General features: G+C 48.2%; 1 pseudogene; it reads left to right on the forward strand.

Moving 5' to 3' along the window:
• The first annotated feature begins 4839 nt into the window (after nt 1-4839).
• LOC134953139 (U1 spliceosomal RNA) lies at nt 4840-4981 on the forward strand (annotated as a pseudogene).
• Nucleotides 4982-8982: the final 4001 nt, after the last annotated feature.

The following is an 8982-nucleotide window of genomic DNA, read 5'->3' on the forward strand; positions in this document are numbered from 1 at the left end:
GCAAGCATTTCATCTTTTAAAACAAAGGTTCATCTCTGCGCCTGTTCTGAAACAGCCTGACATCGACTCTCATTTCATCTTAGAGGTGGATGCCTCCTCCGTTGGAGTAGGAGCGGTGTTATCTCAGAGGGCTAAAGATGGCCATTTACACCCTTGCAGTTTCTTCTCCCGGAAGTTCTCCCCAGCTGAGCGCAACTATGCCATTGGCGACCAGGAGTTGCTAGCCATCAAGCTCGCTCTAGAAGATTGGAGGTATCTGTTGGAGGGAGCTTCTCATTCAATCACCATACTTACAGACCACAAGAACCTTTTATACCTGAAGGGCGCACAATGTCTCAACCCTCGTCAGGCCAGATGGGCACTTTTCTTTTCCAGGTTCGACTTTAAACTCCAGTTCTGTCCGGGCTCTCAGAATCGCAAGGCCGATGCCCTTTCCCGCTCATGGGAGCAAGAAAATGAGTCAGAGTCTTCAGACAAGCATCCTATTATAAATCCGTTGGCATTCTCCACGGTAGGGATGGACTCTACGCCCCCATCAGGGAAAAGTTTTGTGAAGCCGATGCTAAGGAAGAAGCTCATGCATTGGGCCCATGCTTCCCGTTTTGCCGGACATACAGGTATCCAAAAAACCCTGGAGTTTATCTCTAGGTCCTATTGGTGGCCAACTCTGAAAAAGGGCGTCTTGGAGTTTATTGCATCTTGCCCAAAGTGTGCCCAACATAAAGTATCCCGCCAGTCGCCTGCGGGGCAACTGGTTCCACTATCCGTTCCCCGTCGACCATGGACCCACTTGTCGATGGATTTCATTACAGACTTACCCATGTGCAACAAGTTCAATACCATCTGGGTGGTAGTTGACCGGTTCACCAAGATGGCACACTTCATTCCTCTCACCGGTCTTCCGTCAGCTTCCAAGTTGGCTCAAGTATTCATACAAGAGATCTTCCGACTCCACGGTCTTCCTGAAGAAATTATCTCAGATCGAGGAGTTCAATTCACAGCCAAATTCTGGCGAAGTTTATGTCAAGTCCTCCAAGTCAAGCTAAAGTTTTCCACGGTCAAACCGAGAGGGTGAATCAGGACTTGGAGGCCTTCCTCCGCATCTATGTGTCCTCCTCTCAAGATGACTGGGTTCAATTACTTCCCTGGGCCGAGTTCTGTCATAACAACCAGTATCATTCTTCATCTGCTTCAACACCATTCTTCACTAACTTTGGATTCCACCCTAAAGTCCCTGAGTTCCAACCGCTTCCAGCAACTTCTGTTCCCGCAGTGGATATCACCTTGCGTCAGTTTGCCAATATCTGGAAGAGCGTACGATCAGCTCTGCTCAAGGCATCGTTCAGGTACAAGAAGTTTGCGGATAAGAAGCGTCGAGCAGTTCCTGCTCTCAAGGTGGGTGATCGGGTATGGTTATCCACGAAGAATTTGAGGTTAAGAGTTCCCAGTATGAAGTTTGCACCTCGCTATATCGGTCCTTTCAAGATTGAACAAGTCATCAATCCTGTTGCTTACAGACTCCAGTTGCCTCCCTTCTTAAAAATACCCAGGACATTCCATGTTTCCCTGTTGAAACCGCTGATCTTGAATCGGTTTCATTCCTCACTTCCTCCAACTCCGAAAGTCCAAACTCAACGAGGCGTTGAGTATGAAGTGGCCAAGATCCTGGACTCACGTCACCGTTACGGTCAACTACAATATCTTATTGACTGGAAGGGTTATGGTCCTGAGGAACGTTCATGGACCAATGCTTCTGATGTCCATGCTCCTGCCTTGGTCCGGAGATTCCATTCCAAGTTTCCTCAAAAGCCAAAGAAGTATCCTGGGGCCACTCCTAAAGGGGGGGGTGCTGTCACGATCCGGGTATCTGGACGCCATTTCTTACCCATCAGATGCCTCCTAAGGCTGGCTCAGCGCTCCAGGACCGGATCCCATCTGTTATCCTGATGTGTACATTCCTGTATCCTCTCCTGTCACTCTGGGACGCTGTCACAGTAAACACCATATTACACCTGGCATGGCGTCTCCCGCGGCCTCCGCCGCCGTCCCTGAACTTCTGCATGCAGAGTGTCTGAGTGGCGATTACGTCAGCCGCGGCCTCCGCTGTGTCCGCGTGGTTGGATGTGCATCTGTCAGCCTGGCGCCTCCTGTCTCCGGTGGCCGGCGCCGCCATTACTGTTTTCATTACCACATGGATTACAAACCAAACTTCCCTCCAAGTGTCTGCATGGGCGCAGCCATCTTGGATTCTGTCAGCTGATCATTTCCACCAATCTGTTCTCAGTATTGATAATCTGCATAATTGCCTAGCCAATCCCTTCCTTGCTGCAGGTATAAATACACTGTGCCTGAGCAAGGAAGGCGTCAGTGCTTTGGTTGTCAAACCTAGTTCCTGTTTGTCTCTCTCCTGTGATTGTCTTCCAGGTTCCAGCTCCTGTCTCAAGACTTCCACCATAGAGACCCGCACCAGCATTCCACCTGCGGTGTAGCCTGACTCTCCAATCCATTGTGGATTCATCTGTTTCCAGCTACAACATTACCTGCTTCCAGCTCAGCTTCCAGCAGAGTACAGCTTCCCTTAAAGGGCCGGTGTCCTTTCTACACTTTACCACTCTTCACCGGTATTATTATTTCTCCGCTCTCAAGTTCTACATTTCAGTTCATATTTCATCGCTCCCAAGTTCATTTATTATTTAACTGGTTCCAGCCAGTATCCACTCCGTGCTAACAACAGTCTGGTTCCAGCCAGTATCCACAGCAGCTGTTTTATCTTCAGCAACCCAGCTTTTCCTGGAACACCAGCTGGCACAATCCTGGGTTATCTCCATTGCTACAGTCGGGCCTGGTAAGGACTTTCCATCTAGAAGATCATAAGAACTATCTCACACTACCAGTGCCCTGTGGCTCCTGCCATCCTGTAGTACCCAGGAACTGTATTTATTCTTTGCTGACTTTTACGTTTTCTTTTACTGCTGCTGTGTTGCGGAGTTGTCATAATAAACATCATTGACTTTTATCCAAGTTGTCGTGGTCACGCCTTCGGGCAGTTATTATTCATGTTACTTACATGTCCAGGGGTCTGATACAACCTCCCAGGTTCCGGTACATCTCAGCCCCTACAACTGAGGCTGCCTCCCGTCAGCTCAGGCCCTCAGTTGTGACAACCCCATTTCAGCCTACAGCTAAGTTTTAGCCGTTTTGGTTAAGATCAAGTGTAGTTGCTTCTCGGCCTATTGGTTCAGAAAAAGCATTCCCTGTATGTGTGGTGTGTCGGTACACGTGTGTCAACATGGCTGAGGAAGAAGGCTATATTAGAGAGGAGCGGGAGCAAATAAATGTGGTGTCTCCGCCGACAGCGCCGACACCTGATTGGATGGATGTGTGGAGTGTTTTAAATGCTAGTGTAAACTCATTGCACAAAAGATTAGACAAGGCTGAAGCTTTGGGACAGTCAGGGTCTCAACCCATTCCTGATCCTATGTCGCAGGGACTGCCAGGGTCTCATAAGCGCCCACTATCCCAGATTGTTGACACAGATACCGACAAGGATTCTGACTCCAGTGTCGATTACGATGATGCAAAGTTACAGCCAAAATTGGCAAAATCCATTCAATATATGATTATGGCAATAAAATATGTTTGCACATCACAGAGGAACCCCCTGTCCCTGACAAGAGGGTACATATGTACATGGGAAAGAAACCTGAGGTAACCTTTCCCCCCTCACACGAGCTGAACGAGTTATGTGAAAAAGCTTGGGAATCTCCAGATAAAAGACTGCAGATTTCCAAAAGGATTCTTATGGCGTATCCTTTCCCAGCAACGGATAGGTTACGATGGGAATCCTCCCCTAGGGTGGACAAAGCATTAACATGCTTATCCAAGAAGGTAGCCCTCCCGTCCTAAGATACGGCTACCCTAAAAGAGTCTGCTGACCGCAAACAGGAGATTACCTTGAAGTCCATTTATACACATTCAGGTACCTTTCTCAGACCGGCAATTGCGTCGGCCTGGGCGTGTAGTGCTGTAGCGGCATGGACGGATACCTTATCTAAGGGGATGGATAGCCTAGATAAGGATACTATTTTATTGACCCTGGGGCATATAAGACATGCTGTCCTATATATGTGTGTATGCAAACTACAGGTGGTGCTGCAGGGCTCACACCCTTTTACTTGTCTTGTAGAGTAACTCTGGAGCCGTTACTGGGTCCAGCTGCTGCAAGAAATCAGCTTAAATGCTTCAGGGGCTGGGGCATGGCCAACATGAGCCCCACACTGATGGGGGGTGGGGGTGTATAAAGCGATCTAGGGGTCATCCAAGCGCAACCCCACAAAGGCCGCCGTGCCCTGCGTGACCCTTTTCTCTTTTCATATGCAGATGAGGGTTGCAGCCAACTATGCCCACTGCTTGGATGACATCACCATATGCAAATCCATCTGCTGCAGGCCTTCCCCCAGGAATGCTTGCACTAGTTGTTGCATTTGGTTTGTTGTTTGGGGGTGCTTCAGTATTAGGCAGCCTTCTGCCCTCCCACATTCATCTGAAAATTTGTGTTCTCCCTGCAGTTGTTGTCCCCAGATGAGAGTTCCCTTGTGCTGCCTCAGTTGAATCTCCTTTACTTGACAGAGATGTACCTTAAACTCGACTGCATAATTTGTGGTAGTGGGGGACTGTGTTTGTGCTTTCCTCTACTCAGCTCTGGTAAAAGTCAGATCTCTATGTCTCAGATCTTCCTTGTTCTTCTTTCAAGAGTTACCTTGTGCTGCCTCAGTTGGATCTCCTTCACTTGACAGGTGGGTGCCCGAGCAGCGACCCTCCTCAGTTCTAGCCCAACTCCTACTTACCTACCAGGTGAGATACTATGATCATGAAGGTGCTTCTCCCAGGGCAAGGCTCACCCATTGCACTCTGGGTTTGCTGCCCCTGCGATTTCCCCAAATGTGGGAAACTTGACTGCATTATTTGTGTTTCCCCTGGTCGGCTCTCATATAATTCAGATCTCTTTGTTTGAGGTCTCTCTCCAGCCTAGTTTGCTGCCTGTTTCCACTTCTCTTTTCTTGAGCCCCTCCCTTCTATGCCCTTGCGCACTATCCTGACTTCTCCTCCCGTCTGCTTACTTTGTGCCTTCCAACGCACAATGCGAACTACAGGTGGTGCTGCAGGGCCCACACCCTTTTACTTGCCTTACAGAGCAGCTGTGGAGCTGTTACAGTGCCCAGCTGCTGCAAGAAATCAGCTTGAATGCTTCAGGGGATGGGGCATGGCCAACATGAGCCACACTCCAAAGGAGGGTGGGGGTGTTTAATGCGAACTAGGGGTCATCCAAGCACCGCAAAAGGCCGCCATGCCCTGCATGCCCCTTTTCTCTTTTCATATGCAGATGAGGGTTCCAGCCAACTTTGGCCCACTGCTTGGATGACATCACTGTATGCAAATCCGTCTGCTGCAGACCTTCCCCCAGAAATGCTTGTACTAGTTGTTGCATATGGTTTGATATTTGATGGTGCTTCAGTATTTGGCAGCCTTCTGCCCTCCCATGTTTATCTGAAAAGATGTGGTCTCCCTGCAGTTGTTGTCCCCATACGAGAGTTCCCTTGTGCTTCCTCAGTTGAATCTCCTTAACTTGACGGGGGAGGGGCTGCCCGAGCAGCCACCCTCCCCAGCCCTATCCCAACTCATACTTATTTTGCATATGAGATCTCTTGATCATGAAGATTGTTCTCACAGGGTGAGGTTCATCCATTATATTTTAAAATAGGAAGGTACAAATTACATATTTGAATTGCATCTATGTGCTGGATTCAAATGTCCCCCCCCCTTCCTTTCTCAATTATGCCTGTCAGCAGCTATTCTAAGGTTGCTGCCAATGGGTGTGACACATTAATTTCTTCTGTGGGGTACACTGGACTCCACAAGGATTCACATTGGGGTGTAGAGTAGGATCTTGATCTGAGGCACCAACCGGCTCAAAGCTTTTGACTGTTCCCAAGATGCTCAGCACATCCTCCTCTATAACCCCGCTTCCATGAACAGGGAGCTCAGTTTGTAGTTGGTGCCTTCAGTAGCAGGCCACTTAACAGGGGCCTGCCTCAGGCAGCCTATTCTTAGCTATTCATTTTGACAAGAAAAGAAGAACTTTTTTTATAAGAATCTACAAGGGCTGCAGCAGGCTAGGTCTAATAGACATCTTTACTGCAGCTTCATCACTCCCAGCGGCGCTGTATACTCCCATGCCCTGGTTGCTGGGTCACTGCAGCGGAGGCTCCGGTTTCTTCCTAAGGGCAGTCACACACACACCGCCCTTCCGGATCACGAGGCCGCTGATGAAGGGGAGGTAAGGGGCTCCTGTGCCCACACTATACCGTGATCCAGCGTGGCCGTAGGGGGTGGGCCGTGTGCGCACTGGCGTGGACACTGATTACTGGGCAGCCGCTCCACTAGCCACCAGGAACAGAATATCACACTGATAGGTACTTATTTAAGCAAGGAAGTAGTCTGTGACCGATTAAAACATTTAAAGATTAATAAATCACCAGGGCCCGATGGTATTCATCCAAGGGTTCTAATGGAGCTTCACTCTGAACTGGCAAAACCGCTATCTTTGATCTTTGAGGATTCAGTTATATCAGGTATGGTTCCCAAAGACTGGCGTATAGCGGAAGTAGTGCCTATATTCAAAAAGGGAAGTAAAGCTGAACCAGGTAATTATAGACCAGTTAGTCTTACATCTATAGTGGGGAAAGTATTGGAAGGTATTCTAAGAGATAGTATTCAGAAGTTCCTTGAAACCAATAAGGTCATTAAAAGGAATCAACATGGGTTTATGAAGGACAGATCCTGTCAAACCAACTTACTTGGCTTTTATGAAACAGTAAGCGCAAACCTAGATCAGGGTAAAGACGTGGATGTAATCTTTTTAGACTTTGCCAAAGCGTTCGATACTGTACCACACATGAGACTTATATACAAGCTACAAGAATCAGGGCTAGGAAGCACAATATGCACTTGGGTCAAAAACTGGTTAGATAATAGGAAGCAGCGCGTTGTGGTTAATGGATCTTTTTCAACTTGGACTGAAGTGCTAAGTGGTGTGCCGCAAGGCTCAGTATTAGGACCGCTATTGTTCAATATTTTCATTAACGACCTAACAGAAGGTCTAGAGAGCATGGTGTCAATTTTTGCAGATGATACCAAATTGTGTAAGGCTATAAATACAGAGGAGGATGCCGAGTCTCTTCAGAATGACTTAGTTAAATTAGAAGCATGGGCAGCCAAATGGAGAATGCGCTTCAACACAGACAAGTGTAAGGTAATGCACTGTGGTAACAAGAACAAAAATTACACCTACCTACTAAATGGGGTAAAATTAGGGGATTCTGTACTGGAAAAGGACTTAGGTGTCCTCATAGATAGCAAGCTAAGCAGTAGTACCCAAAGTAGGACTGCAGCAAAGAAGGCTAATAAGATATTAGCATGCATAAAACGGGGTTTTGATGCTAGGGACGAGAGTATTATACTCCCGTTATATAAATCACTAGTGAGGCCACACCTTGAATACTGTGTACAGTTCTGGGCACCGTACTACAAAAAGGATATCATGGAGCTTGAAAAGGTACAGAGGAGGGCGACCAAACTAATGAAGGGCATGGAGACGATGGAATACAAGGAAAGGCTTGAAAGACTAGGCATGTTTACATTGGAAAAGCGGAGACTAAGAGGGGATATGATCAACATCTACAAATATATAAGGGGACAATACACAGAGCTTGCGCGGGACCTGTTTTTGGTCAGATCAACACAGAGGACTCGTGGACACTCGCTCAGGTTAGAGGAGAGGAGATTCCGCACAATACGGCGTAAAGGCTTTTTCACGGTAAGGACAATACGTGTTTGGAATTCCCTGCCCGAGGGAGTTGTAATGGCGGAATCTGTCAACACCTTTAAGAATGGGTTAGATAAATTCCTATTGGATAAGGATATCCAGGGGTATGGTGCATAGTCATGCATTATAGTTACTATAAATAGGGATAAAATGCAATGGCTGACAGCAGCATCAGTCAGAAATTTTAGTCAAATCATCTTGCATAGGACACCACAAATAGGTTGAACTCGATGGACAATTGTCTTTTTTCAACCTCAGATACTATGTTACTATGTTACTATGTCTGGGGGGTTTTCTCCTATATTAACCCCATTTTGTACTGCCCGCAGCGCATTGTGATAGGTAATAGGGCCTGATTCAGGTTGGATTGCAATCACAATAAGCGATCCAACTGCAAAAATTGCTAAGAGCATACGCATGTGCCTGCATTTTCTGCGGCACCCCGCAGAGAATGCGATCGCCTCTTCCTGTCAATCGGGGCGGGGGGGGAGAGGGGGGTCAGCAACACTCCATTTCCAAGTCAGGGATGGAGCGATGCAGGGGCAAGGCTTCAAAATGGGGTCTGCAATGGAGGAGACACAGGGGGCGTGGTCACAGCGGCTGTATGACATCACATTCAGCCGCTGTGATCACAAAATGGTGGCGGCTTCCTGCGCGCACATACAGTCTGCACCAGCAGGAGGCTACACCATTTTTTATGATCATGCTGAACTGCAGTGCGACGGCAATTACAGCATGGTCAAGAAGGGAGGCGTCATGCTGGGTGGCCATGCCCTGTCACTGTGCAGGAGCCAGCACCGCTCACACACTAGTCCCCGGGTGCAGCCCCCAACCCCCGGGACACCCGGAGCAACAAAATGTAGATTCAGGCCACCAGGCCAAGCCCCTACCTATGAAACCATGCCTCCTTTTTACCATTGCGCTGCTTATCTGCGCGCACTGCATTACAATCTCCCTCGCCACCTCTCTGGGTGTCACCAGTGATAGTGACACCTCTGCCATGCTTGTAGCAGCTGGTCCTAAGATCTACGCCTCAAGCCCTGAGTGTTTGCCCTTGTGACTTGTTGATCATCATAGCGAAGCAGATGCTTACAGAA

The sequence above is a fragment of the Pseudophryne corroboree genome, chromosome 8 (assembly GCF_028390025.1).
Source record: "Pseudophryne corroboree isolate aPseCor3 chromosome 8, aPseCor3.hap2, whole genome shotgun sequence".
NCBI lineage: Eukaryota > Metazoa > Chordata > Amphibia > Anura > Myobatrachidae > Pseudophryne > Pseudophryne corroboree.